Below are 17,219 nucleotides of genomic sequence, written 5' to 3'. Positions count from 1 at the left end.
AAATCCCTTGTCTCCTCTTGTGGTTTCTTCCAGTTGATCTACTTCGTGCAGATCCTCATTGTTGATTTTTTCAATGATCAACTGTGCGATTTGATTGCCTGTTTAGACTTCGTAGTCCTCCCAAGCCAGGTTGGCCAGGGCGATTTTGATTTCACCTATATAGTTGACATCGATGACTCCCGCCATGGTCATGAGTCGATGTCTAACTACTAGACCACTGCGGGGTACTATTCGTCCATAGGTGCCTTCTGGTAGTCTAATGGCTATTCCTGTTGCCATTGTTGCCTGCCTGTTGGCAGGTATCTTGATTCCTTCATTGGCATACAGGTCATATCCTGCTGCTTCTTTGGAACCCTTGGTAGGCACTTTTGCCTCTTGGTCCAGTTTTTGTATCAGGACTCTCTTATCTTGCTGCATCTTGGCGAACTTTACATGTAAAGTTTCTTCTTCCACTTCCCATATTGGTGTTGAGTAGACCACAGGTGAACTATTGAGACATCATGTCGCACACAGTGCGCTGGTGAAGGTCATCTTGTTCTCATTCCAATCGATCGTCGGGTTATGTTTTCGTAACCATGGCATTCCTAGAACTATCTCATGGTTCTTAAGATCTGCTACCTGAAATATTGCCGTTTCCCTATGGCTGTCAATATCCATAGCTGCTGTCACCGTATCGGTTATAGGACCCATTACGCTTGGCTTTCTACCTGCTAGGTAGACCTGTCTCACTTTTTTCACTTTCTTGGTGTGGAGGCCGTATTTGTCGCAGATTTCTTTGTTGATAAAATCTTTGGTAGCCCCGGAGTCATGCATTACATAGATCATTGTTTCTTCGTGCTTTTCGTTGTGTATCCTCATTTTGGTCATCATATGATCTCCATCTTCTTCTTCCCACTGTGAATGTAGTGCCGTGTAGTAGTTTGCTACTTTGATGGGTTTTCCAGGTTCACATCTTGGGTCTCCCAGACTACCGTTTACTGGAGACCCTCATTGTTTTCCACCAGTGAATCTTCTGCAATTATTTCACGAATGTTGCTCCTCTTTTGAGCTTGGAAGCGGTTGTTTCCAGTAGCCTTAGTTCCTTGGTATCCACTGTCTGTTTGGCTTCTGCATTCTCGAATCCAATGTCCTGCTTTTCTGTACCTCAAGCAGAGTTTCCCATTCATTCTTCTAGTGTATTCTTCCTTTGACAGGTTTAGAGCAGGTCCTGCCTTTGATTTGTCCAACTCCATTGGCTCGCCTGGTGGTAATACTCGGCTTTCACCTCGAGCTGTTTGTGGTTTGAAGGTTATTTCTCTATTCCTGGATGATTGGGCCACCTTGTGTGCTATAGTGTTCTCCGAGTTATTTCGAACTATGTTTAGTTTGCTTTCCTTATCGATCACCCATTTTGCAAATTGTTCTGCTGTTGTGTAGCGTGAATCGGAGATTCTCTATGCCTCTTGGAGTCAGTCAATGCAGTTCCATAGGAGGAGGATGTAGAGAGTAACATTATCAAACTCGGCTTTGTATTCCAATAGTCGGCATTCGTTCCAGTATACTGAAAAGGTTTATTTTCCTTGTTGGAGTTTTTCCAGCTTTCGTCTTGCTGTCTCTTTGGCGTTGGGATCCCCAAATTGTTTAAAGAGTGTCACCTTGAAGTCCTCGGGTTCTTTTGCTATCTGTCGTTGGATGCTTCCTTGTCCTGTATTTCGTGTTGCTACTAGAAATGACTGAAACTGATTCTCAGTTATTCTAAGTATGCCAGTGCCTGGTACGGGAGCGGCCAGGGCCGGTAGCTCAGGTACTGCTGATCCCAACATTCTCTCGGGTCGTGGAGTTCCTGCAGGAGAGTTATCGACTGGTGATCATTTCTCTAGGGTTACTGGGCTTGCTGCTCTCGAGGGCTCTGCTGAAACTTGATCTAGGGCATCGTTGAATCCCCTTGGGTTCAGGTTTTGATCGTCTATGTCGATATTGCCCTCCCTGTCTGGGTTGAAGGATGCCATCTTGTATCGTTTAGCGTCATACTACAGGACTCTTGGTAATGTAACGATCCCTCCTTGGATGGTTAATTCTTGGTGACGGGGAACGATACTTCTCTTTTTCTTCTTTCTTCGTCTTATGATAGTACTAGGCCTCTGCCTACATTACTGATAGTACAAGACCTTTGTCTTCTATCAGAAACACCTATCCTAAGTTTTCTCTAACGCTTCTGTGTGAAGAGTTCTCCTTGGTATAACAATATCGTTGCAATAAAGATAAAAATCGTAAAAGTGTTTTTAGATTCGTTAAAGTAATTAGTAGGAAAAGTACTTAGAAGTCAATCTAATTTTAATTAAACTCGTACCGCCAACAATGGCATACAATGAGTCCCCGCCGGTACAGGGATACTGCTAACCAGTATACCACTAATCCTAAGCTAACTAAGTCTACGGCCCCGCACCTGCCATCCCTAAGTCATGCCTGCACGGAAGCTAATTACAAGACCATTAAACAACCTAGCGCCCGCCTTGGTCTAAGTCCATAGCTACTCTGGTATGAAGCTAACCAGCACTAAGCATAGCCGAAGCCAAGCAAAAGACCGACCTGACCAGGTTCCTCGTCGAACAATCATAAAATCACTACCACCTGGTCTAAATACCATCCCACAATACCTCCAGCACAGTAGAAAACCAAATGAAATGCACAAACTAAACCCACAGGTGACACAATGGCAGGGAGGAGGCAACCCACATGTCAACCTCTCGCATCCTCATGCCAGGCCATCGACCCTATGAACCGACTTTACCGGTTGCCTCTGAGGAGCGTACCGGTAAGGAGGACCTGTACCTGCTGCCTGTCCTCCAAACAAAACTCTATAAATAAAGGAAATACGTAGAGGTAGTAACAGACCAAGAAAGGTCAGTGGGGCCTATCTCCTACCTGAAGTGCCATGCCTCCTCCTGCCAACCCAATAGCCAAACCAAACAAACTAAACAAACCCCACAAAATCCAGCATGCAAGAGCCAAACAAGTCCAACCAGGTGGTCGCAACCCACTATTCGCACAGGTGGCTATCAGCTAGCTGGTCCATCAGGGAGCTTTACAGCACTCAGCAGCTTCAACCAACAGCCCAAGCCAGACTGGAAACACTTAATTAGACCTCACCCAACCTGACGCAGGCTCGACCAGTGCTGGCAGGTGCCTCTCCCCCCCCAATCAGCCCCCCAAACCCCACATACCAGACACCACAGAGCCCACACAGCCCCCCAGCCCCTCAGACAGATCAACCATCCGATAGCCACAAGACAGCATATACCTAGCTCTATCAAGCAGCCACTGGTCTTGGCCACTCAACAGAGCCCCCAACCCCCGGTACCTTGTAGCCGAGTAAGCCCACCAGCCTCAGCCAGGAGCCATAAAGAAGGCAGTACCAGCACCCGAAGGCACCGGTACCAGCCACACCATCCAACCCAGTTGAACCAAAGTCCAACCAAGCCTGGAAAGAGTCGCTAGAACCAGGTGAAGCCAGTGCCACTGGTCCCGCAATAAGTACAGACCGAACAACAGGCAAGATGCACCCTTAACAAACGCAACATGAAGGAGGAGGGTGAACGAAGAGGAGAAGATAAACAGAAGGTAGGCCCCGCTTGCAATGGCTGAAGCCGCCAACTACATTCCACAACTGAACCACCCAACCACACAGACAACACGAGTGTCTGGCGGCCAATCATCCCACACCACCCCAGGCAGCAATGAACACTACACTAGGGGGTAAGACTTTTCAGGGTCAAAGCCATCGCTACCGAAGCAAGAAGGAGACACCTGACCGAACCACCGTAAATGCCACAAGGACAAAAGCTCTAAGGGAATGGTGATAAAGAATATCCTAGGAAGCTTTTAGGCTGAGACAACTTGATAGACTGCAAGGTTGTCTAGGCCAATCGACATTCGTTACTGTAGACGGAGATTGTCCAGGAAGGCTCGGACTTTACTCGTTTCATTTATGACTACTAGGCGTGAAGTAAAATAGGTAAAGTAGGGTAGAATCGTAAAAACAATATTCTATTGTTAAGATCTCTTGTCCATTGCTTGATGATGTCTAAAGCTTGGGAGGCACTTCAAGATTTATATTCCGCATCTGAGTGTTCACGGACTACATCTATTTATCATACAACTATATACTTCTTCAATTGTAATTTGCAATGTCGAGTTTTCTTCCAAGGTGCGAACCCTGTAGACCCTGAAAACCATCACACCCTCTTCGATAATTATGATATTTCTTCTTAGGAAAGGTGCTGTCCCCAATAGTAATATCCCGATTAGCAGAGTCTTTAGACTTATAGCCTAGTTCTTAAGTCAAGCGGAGTTGTCCCCAATTGTCTTCGTCATTGATAAAATAATCAGTTTTATCTGCGGCTATATCTGCAAAGGTGGTCGTCATTACAACCATCGTAGGTCGTCTGACTTAATCCTTTCTAACTCCATATCCAACCAATAGACTTTCTCTGAATAACTTCCGATTAACTTGCAGGAAGCTATTCCACCAGATTGGTAATTAATCCCTCGGTCGGCAACCCTTGGTTGCTCTCTGGATAGTAAGTTTCAGTAACCATTGTATTATGGGGAATCACCCCATGGCTACGACGTATTCCGAAACCCAGTTGCAACACTCTGTGAAGTTCATTGGCTTCTTTGGTAGTGTCTTTTGGAGTTCTAGACTCTTCTGGTGGAGGTAAATGTATTGGTCTCTAGTAGAGATCCTTTACCATTTGATACCATCTCTTTGTACGAAAACGTCCCGTTACCTACGGCCCATGCCAATGGTGTCATGTATTTGAAGCCAGGTAACTCTCTGAGTAGTTGACAGAATCGCTCTGTTCTACCTCCCAGACCTAGCCGAAGGTCCCCTCTCATATATCCTGCGAACAGGATCCGATCGGACCGACGGCAACGATGTATATGCTGTTATTCTAACACCTTTAAATCCGTGGTAATATAGTCACAGGACACAACTGAGATTAGTATATATGATGACACGCAGGCCCTGTAAGGGAGCCGGAGGGGGTTGTTGGAGACCACTGATTCCGATTCCGAGTTGGGTTACCCTACTTAGGATGGTTCCTAGGTATCGGGTTCTGGTATTCCTAAGAGAAGCCAACTATAGAAACATAATGTAACGAGCAGGTGCTGGGCAGGTACTGCCCTGCAACCTGACGATTGATGTGGCTGGTATGACAAGTGGAGGACACGGGAGTAATCAAGCGAATCGGTAGGTGTTTTGTATCGTGGAAACAAAGGACTTCATTAAAACCCAACAAGAATATGAGCTGGCCCCGAGAACGACACAGGTGATCCCCTCAAAGTCAAGGTTCAATCCCCTCAAACGAACGTGAAACTTGCGAGTAGATGATAGGCGGGAAGCCGAGGACATTTTACTGAAAGGGGCTAGGAAGCAACTATGATGAAAGGCTCGAAGTGCCAGTATCATGAGATAACTAGCAGGAAATGAAACAGGAAGCAAACATGTAATCATCCACGCAACGCCTAACAAACCTCAACACCACGAGGCCCAGGAACTACTAAGCAAACTCAGATATCTCCCCCAGAATCCGTGGCATCAAGGCCCATCATGGGTGCGAAAGTATTGCTCTGGGTAAAGTGATGGCAAGGACAAGGGAAAGTACTTAGAATAAAGCGTGAAGAACCTATCCTCCTGGGCCGCATCAGACTTCTTATATAGTGTTCTTCTCGCCCGTAGTGATATGACCTAAAGTGGTCACATGTGCAAAACCAAATCATAACAAACTAGTCATGTGACCAAAGTGGTCACATGCTCACAACCTATGACCTCATAATGAGGTCATGTTCAAAACTCATAAACTCATCATAACATAATAAACAAATCATATGACTCGACTGAGTCATATGTGTGAAAGCCATGACCTCATAATGAGGTCATATCTGAAACATAAATCATATGCGCAAGGCCTACCCACATGGCACACTTGCAAGGCATACTCGCCAGGCGCACTCCCATGACTTATATTTGAGCAATGTGTGAAAGCATCACAAATCCCACACATAACAAATCATATAACTCGAATGAGTCATATATGTGAAGCAATAACATACCTGTGACTCATAACCATGTGTCACTCGAAAACCTTTTCCTCGCCAAGCCATATTCGTGACAGTAATGGAGGAAAGAGAGACAGATTAGATAACGAACGAAAATAACTAACAAGGGAAAACAAGCTTCCTTTTATCCTCCCCGAGATCATACTGATCTGCTTCCACATACTGCCACAGTATGCCATATTCTCTATCATATTCAGTTTTACTGTTACCCATTGTGCTGCTCCGGCCAAGAATAAGTGAATTCGACTGAGGATATGCTCTAGCCGAGGACATTTAGCATTTCCATATGATTGGGGTAACGCCATAATATGGAGTTGTCACAGGTATCATCGCAGATGTTATTGCATATGGTGTTACATTTGGAGGGCTAACCAGTAGTCAAATATTGTGGTATCAGAGTAGTTGATACCAAGAGAGTTAGGGTTGTGTGGTCGTTGCCATAAGGGAAATATGCAGTGAGCAGCCAAAAAACACTTCTGTCCAACACTCCCACTCTGTGAATACGCATCATCCTCCATTTCAGCGATCTCTTGAAAACAGAAAAACGAAAAACTGTAATATGAGGTAGGGAAATAAAGTACCAAAAGACAGAAAAAGATGATACTGAGAAAATTTTGAAATCAGGAAAAACCTTTCTCCCACTATCCTACAGTTTTGCCTAACCCTTTTTCTTCTTATATTTCAATTATTTTGTTTCCTCTCACGCTTTTTCAATTCCCATCTGTTTCCAGAATCGCTCTACCTTCTCTCGTGATAGTGCCTTGGTCAGCTGATCTGCTACCATGTCGCCAGTTCATAAGTATTCCAATTTTACCACTTCCTCTTCTAGCCTTTCTCTGATGAAGTGTTGTTGAATACTAATATGTTTCGTTTGATTGTGAAACTCAGGATTCTTGGCCAAGGCCATACTACCCTAGTTGTCGGCAAAAATCGTAATTGGTAATTGCGTCTGCCTCTCTCCTCTAATATCTGAAATCTCCGCAAGGAATTGGCGTATCCAAATAGCCTCCTTACAAGCCTGTATAAGTGCCATGCATTCTGCCTCTGTTGATGAGAGGGCAACAGTGGATTGTTGCTTGCTGGACCATGACATCGCAGTGTCAATTGTGTTTGGTCGATTGTCGGTAATGGTATAAAGATAAGCAGCTGTACTTCTTCTGTTTTCCTTATCTCCCGCCCAATCTGCATCACTAAAAACAAAAGCAGTTAGTGAACTGCCCCTTGTAAATGGACTGAGGTGAAGTCCTGATTGCGGGTTTTGCTAACGTATCGTAAGAGGCGTTTTGCTGCAAACATATGGGCAGTACTGGGGTTCGAACTAAACTTGCTAAGTCTTCCTACGGCGAAGGCAAGATCAGGGTGGGTGCATAGCATAAGGTACATTATGCTTCCAAGTATACTCCGATAAAGATTTTCATCTTCTAACTTGTAACCAGTACGGGTTCTCGGTTATTGGTTTTGTTTTATGTTTTGTTTTAAGTATCGCTTTGATACTTGGTTTGTTTTATGTTTTGTTTTAAGTATCGTTTTATACTTGGTTTGCTTTATGTTTTGTTTTAAGTATCGCTTTGATACTTGGTTTGTTTTATATTTTGTTTTAAGTATCGCTTTGATACTTGGTTTGTTTTAAGTATCGTTTGATACTTGGTTTTGTTTTATGTTTTGTTTTAAGTATCGCTTTGATACTTAAGGAGTTTTACCAAGGTGTATCGATTGATATCTTTGATTAGTTTCGTCCATGCTAGACATGAACAAATTTGTGTATTTAAAGACCGCCAGTTTCTAAGATAGAAAAGGCAGACTTTGAGAGATAGTATTTCAATATACTTGGTTGAACGGTTACTTCTTTGTTCCTCAGTACACCCTCGAAGCCTCCTTTAGTTCTCAGCTCTCGCCTCCTATCCGGAAGAGCAGGCCACCTGCCAACTATCGTACCTTTACCGATAACGTGATTAGCACCTTGCGAACACGTTACATTTTTTTAACACCAGCAAGTGGTTAAGAACCTGTCCCCGGATTTAGGCTTAATCAACCTATCGATTTCCACCCCAGAACGCTAGCGGAGAGAAGCGGCAGAATTACAGCACATTCGGCTTCATCTCAAACCCAAGATAGAGTCTTTGATGACCAGGAGTGGGAAGCAAATCCCACGGCAAGACCTTACAAGAAAGAAACAAGCCTGGCGCTCTTCTAAAGAGCCGGGCGATCCTGCAAACACGGAAGATACACAACCTCCAGGAGAATTCCCTTCTACTCCAGCAAAGAAGCCTTCCTTTGAACCTCCAATCAACCCCGAATCCAGTAGCGAATCAGATATGGCTAGCACAGGAGGAGGGCCCTCTGGAGGAGGGAAATCTCGGGCAAGGCCTGAAGAAGAGGAGGTACCTGCAGCATTTGAACCCCCTAAGTTTAAACTCCACCTCCCAGCGAAATTCACAGGAGAAGGAAAAGACCTCAAACCTGAAGCCTTTGAACAATGGGCAACTGAACTCTCACACTTCCTACTCTTACAAGGAAAAGATGTGGAAGACCCTACAACCGGACTTATCATTGGATCATTCTGTGAAGGAAAGGCAACCGACGCATACCACCAATACTATAAGGATTTCGGCGGGAATGTAAGATTAAGAGGATCTACAGTTCTCGATTACCTGAAAGGACGATTCCAATCCTCTATAACCAACGACCTCCTATACAACAAATTCAACCAGCTCCAGCAAGTTAACGGAATGCATGTCAAGCGAATCACCGATGTGGCTACGGACCTAATAATGTATAAGGACCGAATGGAGAGAGGAAGTATCTCCAAATACATCCTGCAGCGACGATTCTACGACGCTATGCACCCTACACTCCGGAGAGAAGTAGAACCACTCGAGGAAGATGGCGATGATATTGCAGTAATAATTGCAAGAGCAGAACGAAAGGACGCCATTCTCCATGAGACCAAGGCCTACAAAACACAGACATCCGCTAATAGAAACAGCCAGCCACGACACAAAGCCTCCAGCAACTCTGAAGACGATACCCCACGGGTTTTCAAGAAGAAAACAAAATCCTCCAAAGAATCGAGACGGCAAAAAGGAGAATGTTTTGAATGTGGAAAAACAGAGCACATGGCAAAGAACTGTCCTATGAAGAAAGGAAAAGGAAAGGCAATTAAGCAAGAGGCGTCAGCCAACAATGTTGAAAGCGATTACGCCCAATCCAGTGAATATGAAGAAATCCATATCGGATATATCGATGTGGAATGCAACAGTGTTCGACCTCCGGCTACATTCAAAGCATACACCCCTCTGGAAGGTACTATCCTGATCAATGGCAAAAGGGCTCGAGTCCTATTCGACACTGGCGCAATTGGAAGAGATATGATCCGTAATGCCTTTGTCTCTATCCATGGACTCCCCACTCGAGACCTTAACCAACCCATACCAGTCAATATGGCAGTAAAAGGATCACGATCCACAAGCCATAAAACCTGTAGTGCGACCATTCGACTTGGTTCTGCAGTCCTACCCCCCCAGGAAATGCTGGTTGGAAATTTAGCCAAATACGATGCCCTAATAGGCATGCCATTCCTGAACGGCCACAAAGCTATAATCAGGTGTGGGGAATCAACCATCGATTTCCCAGACCAGAAGGTCAGAGTCTCATGCAAACCAACAAGCGGAGAGTACCGAGCCGCAGTCTGTGAAGCAACTACACTACGACTATTGGATGAGTACTCTGATGTTTTCCCTGATCAAATACCCGAAGAACTACCACCTATGAGAGAGGTGAACCACCACATCCGCCTCCGAGACCCCTCCAATCTCAAGAACCAACCCACCTACTCTATTCCTGACGCATACTAAAGCCCACTTTGTGATTGAATCAACCAACAACAAAGAAGAGGAGTCATCTACTGAGCAGAAGCCTCAGGTGCCGCTCCTATGTTTGTTCAACCCAAAGCAGATGGCAAAAGAATCCGCCCCTTGGTTGATCTCAAGCTACGGAACGAAAACACGGTTATGGACAGCTCCGCTATCCCAAACCAAACCCAGATCCTAAATGCAGTTGGATGGGCAAGATTCCGAAGTAAGATTGATCTAAGTGATGCCTACTTCCAAACAAGGTTAGATCCAGAAAGCGAACGCTACAACAGTTTCAAAACACCCTTCGGAAGTTTCATTAGCCAAGTTATGTTACAAGGGGATATGAATGCGCCCGCCACCTTTATGCGAATTATGGAAAACCTCCTAAGCGAATACCTCCACCATTTTGTTTGGATTTACATTGATGATATTCTCATCTTCTCAAACACCGAAATAAAACATGCCTACCATATAGGATTAGTTTGTACCAAACTAAGGGAAGCTAAATTCTACGCTAGCAGAAACAAATCAATTCTGTTTACCGATAAACTCGATATCCTAGGACATGTCATAGATGATCAAGGAATACACGCAGCCCCTGGAAAAATAGCCTGTTTAAGGGAATGGTCAACACCCCAGAATCAAAAGGAACTCATGCGATTCCTAGGACTAGTAAACTATATTTCCCAGTTCCTCCCACCCCATACCACTGTGACAGGGCCGCTCACAGACCTTACCGGCAATGCAGAATTTGTCTGGACCCACACCCATGACCAAGCCTTTACCAACATCAAAGAATTGATTAAAAACGCCAACGTTATTCAACCTATCGACTATAGTAAACCAGAACCGATATGGTTGATTACTGATGCATCGGATGTTGGAGTTGGAGCATGGGTTGGGCAAGGGGCCTCCCACGAAACGGCAAGACCGGCGGCGTTACACAGCAGGAAGTTCACTAACTCACAGATGAACTATGGAACAACAGACAAGGAAGCCCTTGCTGTGATTGATGCTCTCGCCGCTTTCAATCACATCCTAATGGGCAATACCTTTACTATTGTTACCGACCACCAACCCCTCACCAATCTTAAAACAGAAAAGATACCCGGAAGGAGAAGAACAAGATGGATAGGTGAAATCAGCAAATACAATGCAAAAATCATCTATACCGCTGGAAGAACGAACTATTTAGCTGATGCTCTCTCCCACCTATATGAGAATCAAGACATCGCAGACCCCCCTCTCGTTCACGACCACACAAGACAAAGCGAGGACAGCCCTGACGACACTACCTATGAACAAGAACCATCGATGGCTACCGCCAGCTCTGCCGCTCTCTCCAATCCTTTCTCTTACACCATGTACAGTGCTGCCGGAACAGAACGAGGAAAAGACATTGATGAAGAATGGAAAGACAATTGCACGCTCCGCAGCACACCTCCTCATGAACTTGAACAAAGCAGACTCCACTGGTCCCACTGTTATCACGACACCTGCCCTTTTCACCAAACTGAGATCAAGTTCGGCAACAGATACCAGCGACCGTACTATATGCCTGCTGACGATTCCAAAGACACCAGCTTCGACACCGTAGAAGGAGCAGAAGAGATGATCAATGAAGATGAATCGACCGAACCTCCTCATACCTTTAATCCAGTTCCAACACGATACCAAGGTCTTGAAGAACTCGAACAAGCAGCAGCCTACGTGGATGTAATATCCTATTTACAACCCCCACAGTCAGCCCCGCCATCCTCTCCTCCCATTATCGATTCACGACCACTGTATGGTGGACCATTACGAGTATATAACAATGAAACCATTGTTTCAGTCATACCCCCTACTATTCCCGAGCATCGGTGTCAACTCTATGAAACAATTGAGGAAGAGGAAGCCCCTATCGAACCAACAAGAGGATCTCTAATCGAGGATGAACGAGATGTTAGATCAACCACAGAAGAATTAACCTCCTCTTTCCGAAGCCAAATGATAGCAGGATATCGCCATGACCCAATTTACTTTAAAGCAATGGATAGCTCCAGGCATGGAGACCTTGCTCCCTACAACATATCAAACGGAATGTTCTATACCAGCACCCGTTATGGTGAACGTTGCCTTTACATACCAAAGGGCTATATGTTCAATGGAATGACTATTAGAGAATATGTCATATCCGAGATTCACAACAAAGGACACCACAGTGTGGACCGCAACCTTCAATATGCTTCAGAATATGTTTACTGGCCTGAGATGCGCAAGGATTTCCGCGATTTTGTCAAACAGTGAGAACTCTGCCAGGCAAACAAGGAGCGAACACAACTACCTGAAGGAAAAGCACAGACCCTCCAACTACCATGTGAAATATTCGAATCATATGCCATCAATTTCGCAGGACCATTCAACAAATCCCCTGGATTTGACACCATCTTGGTAGCTGTGGACCGACTTTCTGGATATACCTGGCTCATTCCAATGAAAGTTACCGATTCCTCCAAAGACACCTGGAATAACCTCCAACAATACCTGTTTACCCCCCATGGATACCCCTTATCTATTGTCAGTGACGCTGATCCCCGCTTTACCGCTAGATTCTGGAAGCAAACCTTGACCTCCCTCGGAATAAATCACATTATGGCTGCCCCGGGACACCATGAGACTAATGGCCAGGCAGAACGAAAAATCTGCGAGGTTAAGACCGGAATTAGGAACATGATCAATGAACGACAAACCAACTGGGAACCAGCCCTAGTTGAACTGGCCGCATATATCAATGCTGGATTTTCAGATACCCTGGGAATGTCACCATATAAGGCAGTCTTTGGCCGCCAATACCCCCTCCTACCTACAACACTATTCAAGAACTCCTCAGTCCCCGCCTCTGATGACCATCTAAACCGCCACCAAGCAATTCGGAACGATGCCTTCCAAGCTGTTAAGGCTGCCTGATTCCGAAGCACCACTACTGCCCAGAAACGACGACGCAAACATGTCCCCATCTCACCAGGAGATATGCTCATGGTTCACGGTAACATGTTCATTACCAATGTCGGACGCAGTAAGAAACTGCAACCCCGATGGCGCGGACCCTTCAAAGTCATATCCTTTGACGAGCATACAGAGAACTACACTGTCCAGATGGATGGACGCATGTACCGCCGCAATACTGCAGTCTTTCACGCCTCAGCTGTCAAGCGATTCCATCCAAATGACGACTCTAAGTTCCCTGGAAGAACCCACTCCCGACCCGAACCTATCATCATTGAGAAGAAAGATGAATGGAAAGTTGAAGAAATCCGAGACCACCGCCTTTGGCATGGAAATGATCAATTCTTAGTCAAATGGAAGGGATATCCAACGAGCGAAAATAGTTGGGAACCACTGGAAGGACTAGAGCACGCTATGGATATAGTGAATGAATGGTGGAAAGACAATATGCCGAATGAATCCCTTCCCCCAACAATCAACTACATCACTATGGGCTGGACACCCACGATGCCAGAAACTGAGCGATGGCATGCAGAACTCGAAGCTAGAGATGGATTTTGGACACCACACTTTGAGTCAGAGTTCGAAAGCAGCGATGAGGAGAATCAAGCTATGGAGCAGGCCCTCGACAACTTTATCTAGTCACCAATCGCCATCCGAATACCATAACGATGTCAAACTAGGTGGAGCTTAATGTGAGGCAGCGACAACAGATTGTTGGACTGTTGTTGAACCGCGATGCTATCCAACTTGAAGACTATTTCGAAATCCTCTGGATTGACTACTGTCCTGATTGTGATTATGCTTGGGTTGATGTACAGCACGAATCTGGTATTCATGACTACTGTGATTTAGACTTCTTCGAGTCTAAGTGTTTCCTTAGAGTTTCCTCCTGCCCCTGGTGTGATACTTATGATGAGGAATTTCTTGCGGAAACTGAAGCCATGAGTTTCTCGGAATCCGCTTTTGATGATTATTAGGTTTTGTTTGTTTAAACAGTTGTTTTGTTTTGGGGAATGTAACCGGTACGGGTACTCGGTTATTGGTTTTGTTTTATGTTTTGTTTTAAGTATTGTTTGATACTTGGTTTGTTTTATGTTTTGTTTTAAGTATCGCTTTGATACTTGGTTTGTTTTAAGTATCGTTTGATACTTGGTTTTGTTTTATGTTTTGTTTTAAATATCACTTTGATACTTAAGGAGTTTTACCAAAGTGTATCGATTGATACCTTTGATTAGTTTCATCCATGCTAGACATGAACAAATTTGTGTATTTAAAGACCGCCTGTTTCTACGATAGAAAAGGCAGACTTCGACAGACAGTATTTCAATATACTTGGTTGAACGGTTACTTCTTTGTTCCTCAGTACACCCTCGAAGCCTCCTTTAGTTCTCAGCTCTCGCCTCCTCTCTGGAAGAGCAGGCCACCTGCCAACTATCGTACCTTTACCGATAACGTGATTAGCACCTTGCGAACACGTTACATAACTGCTCTGTTTCATTTTGCCTAATCAGTTGTGATCCAGGTTCCATTGGTGTTGAGATAGTATAGCTGTTTTGGAACTCAAATTGTTTGAGTATTGTCTCAATATACTGATCTTGAATTAGTATGACCTTTCCCTCTTCCAGTTTTCGTACAAAATCTTCATTTCTAGAAAGAAGTGTGCTAATCCAAAATCCTTAAGCGGAAATTGTTTTCTAAGTTCCTGCTTAGCTTCAATGATATCGTTCTGGTGACCGATCCAGAGAATATTGTCAACCCAGATAAGAGTCCGTATAGGATTGTTGCTCAATCCAAGACAGTAATATATAGCATAATCCTCCGCTGATCTTTTGAAATTACATTTGTCGATAAGAAACTGATCTCAGATTTGGTTTCAAATTCGTCCAGATTGTTTTAGTCCGTATAGGCCATGAAAGAGTTGACAAACTGGCTTTCCTGAATATTGCTGTGGGTTGTTAACTGTTATTCTCTCTCGGATATCCATAAAACTTTCTTCATCTAGATGGCCTAGAAGGTATGCGGTTTTGATGTCTCCTTGATGTATTTCATAGTTGTTGAAAATGGCAATTACAAGAAGAATTCGGAGTGAACTTAGTTTAACTACCGGTGTATAAGTCTCTAGGTAGTCGATATCATACTGTTGCGTAAATCCTTTTAAAACCAGTCTTACTTCGTATCTAATCATTTTGCCTTGGACTTCTTTCTTTTCCCAAATGACCCACTTGCACTTTACTGTACTTCTCCCACTTGTGAGTTACGTTAACATCTAGGTATTGTTTTCTTCCCGTGATGTTAGTTCTTCATCTATTGCCTCTTTCCATTTCTCGCTATCCACACCTCTAATAGCCTCATCATAGGTTATGGGCCTGGTATCTTTCGTGGCTGCATACGCGTAATATTCTGATAGGTGGGTAACTGTAGCTAATCTCGAGTAGTGCTTGTCCCGAAATCTTGTTGATGTAAACTTTCCGGCATTGGAATGTTGCGGTTGGTTGGTATATGCCTCTTCTTAAGGTATCGGACTTCTTTGTCAAACTTGGGGTTGTATGTTTTCCTTCTCTAGTATATCGCTAGGAAACTCTCCTGGCATGTTGTATCATTTTAGAGTTTCTGAGCCAGACAGACTTGGATCATTTTCCACTTCATGCCGTTTCGGCATTGGCCTAGTGGATAATGGTTCCTTGGTAAGCGGCATTGGAATCTCTCTACTACTAGCCTCCTCGAGTGTAGTTACTGGAATATGTATCTCAGCTAACATGCTAGGCAACTGGTGATCAATTTTGCTAGGTTTAACTTTAACCAAATCAAGATCCCTGGTAACGTGGACCTTTCTGTCAATCAATGCTCTGAATTGATTGGTTCCTTGATAGCCGAGAAAGATGCAAAAAATACTGTTCGGCTCCCACTTACTTCTTTGCTCTTTTGGTACATGTTTGAACCCTTTTGTACCAAATGGGATCAGGGAAGTTAGTTCGGGAACCACTCCACTAAAGACTTCTAATGGTGTCATTCCTTTTTCTAAAGCACTGGTGGGGCTGTGATTCTTCAGGTATACTGTTGTGTGTACCGCTTCTCCTCATATCTCATCATCTAATCCAGCAGATGATAGCATCGCCTTCACTCTGCTGATAATTGTTCGATTGGCACGTTCACTAATGCCATTCTGTTCTGGAGTATAGGATGCTGTTTGGTCTCGTACAATTCCTGCTACCTGCAGTACTTTGGTGAATTCCTTACTGATGAATTCACCTCCGCCGTCACTCCGTAATCTTTGTATCCTGCAATCAAGGTAATTTTCTGCTTGGGCTTTAAACTCTCGAAATCTATCAATAACCTCTGACTTTTTCTTGATAGTATACGCCTTTGTATATCGAGAGAAATCGTCAATAAATAGTACAAAGTACTTCAAACCACCAAGCGAATCTGTTGCCATTGGTCCTGCAACATCACTATGGATTAACTCGAGAGGTTTCATTGCACAGTGTATTGCTTGGTTCACGTTGGGTTTTCTGGTTTGCTTTCCAATCAGACATTGCGAGCATCTTGGGTTTTGGAGAGAGCCAATGATCTCTATATCTGTATGTTTGCGCACTAAGTCTTTGACATCATCAAAACCTAAGTGTCCAAGATGATTGTGCCATTCTATCAAAGTTCCTGATCTTTGATTTTGTGTTACTTGATTTGCTGCAATATCTTCCTCCTCGGATGTGCCCTTCCGATGTTCGGCTTGCAGGAGGTAGGAATTCTTTTGGAGTTTGGCGATAGCAACCTCCTTCACATCCATCCAGATTTCCACATGGTCCTTTCTTTGACCACTGAAAAGGACAGTTGCTCCTGCATCTTAAATGCATCTTACTGAAACCAAGTTGTTCGGACCTAGTCCCTGAACAAACAGTAAGTTTCGTAGTCGGATGGGTGTTTGTCCTCCCTTACTATTGCAAACAGTTATCATGATCTCTCCAATACCCGTCGCCGACATGGTTCCTCTATTCGCGATACTTATACTAGCCATATGGGTATTCCAGTTCTGGAAAAGATCTCGTTGTGGGCTCATGTGATGTGTTGCTCCCGGATCCAGGATCCATTCATGTCTAATGGCCTCCTGATCTGTTGATGCCATCCAAGCACCAACCTGATGTCTCTTTGCCATATTTGCGGTACCTTGTCCTTCCTGTACCTTCTTGGGGCAATTCTTTACCCAATGGCCTCTTTCCTTACAAGATAGAAAAGTATCTTTGTCTACTCCGTTTCAACCACCATCTCTGACCATTG

This window comes from Tuber melanosporum, assembly GCF_000151645.1.
Source record: "Tuber melanosporum whole genome shotgun sequence assembly, scaffold_3, strain Mel28".
NCBI lineage: Eukaryota > Fungi > Ascomycota > Pezizomycetes > Pezizales > Tuberaceae > Tuber > Tuber melanosporum.
This window is presented reverse-complemented; position numbering follows the sequence as displayed.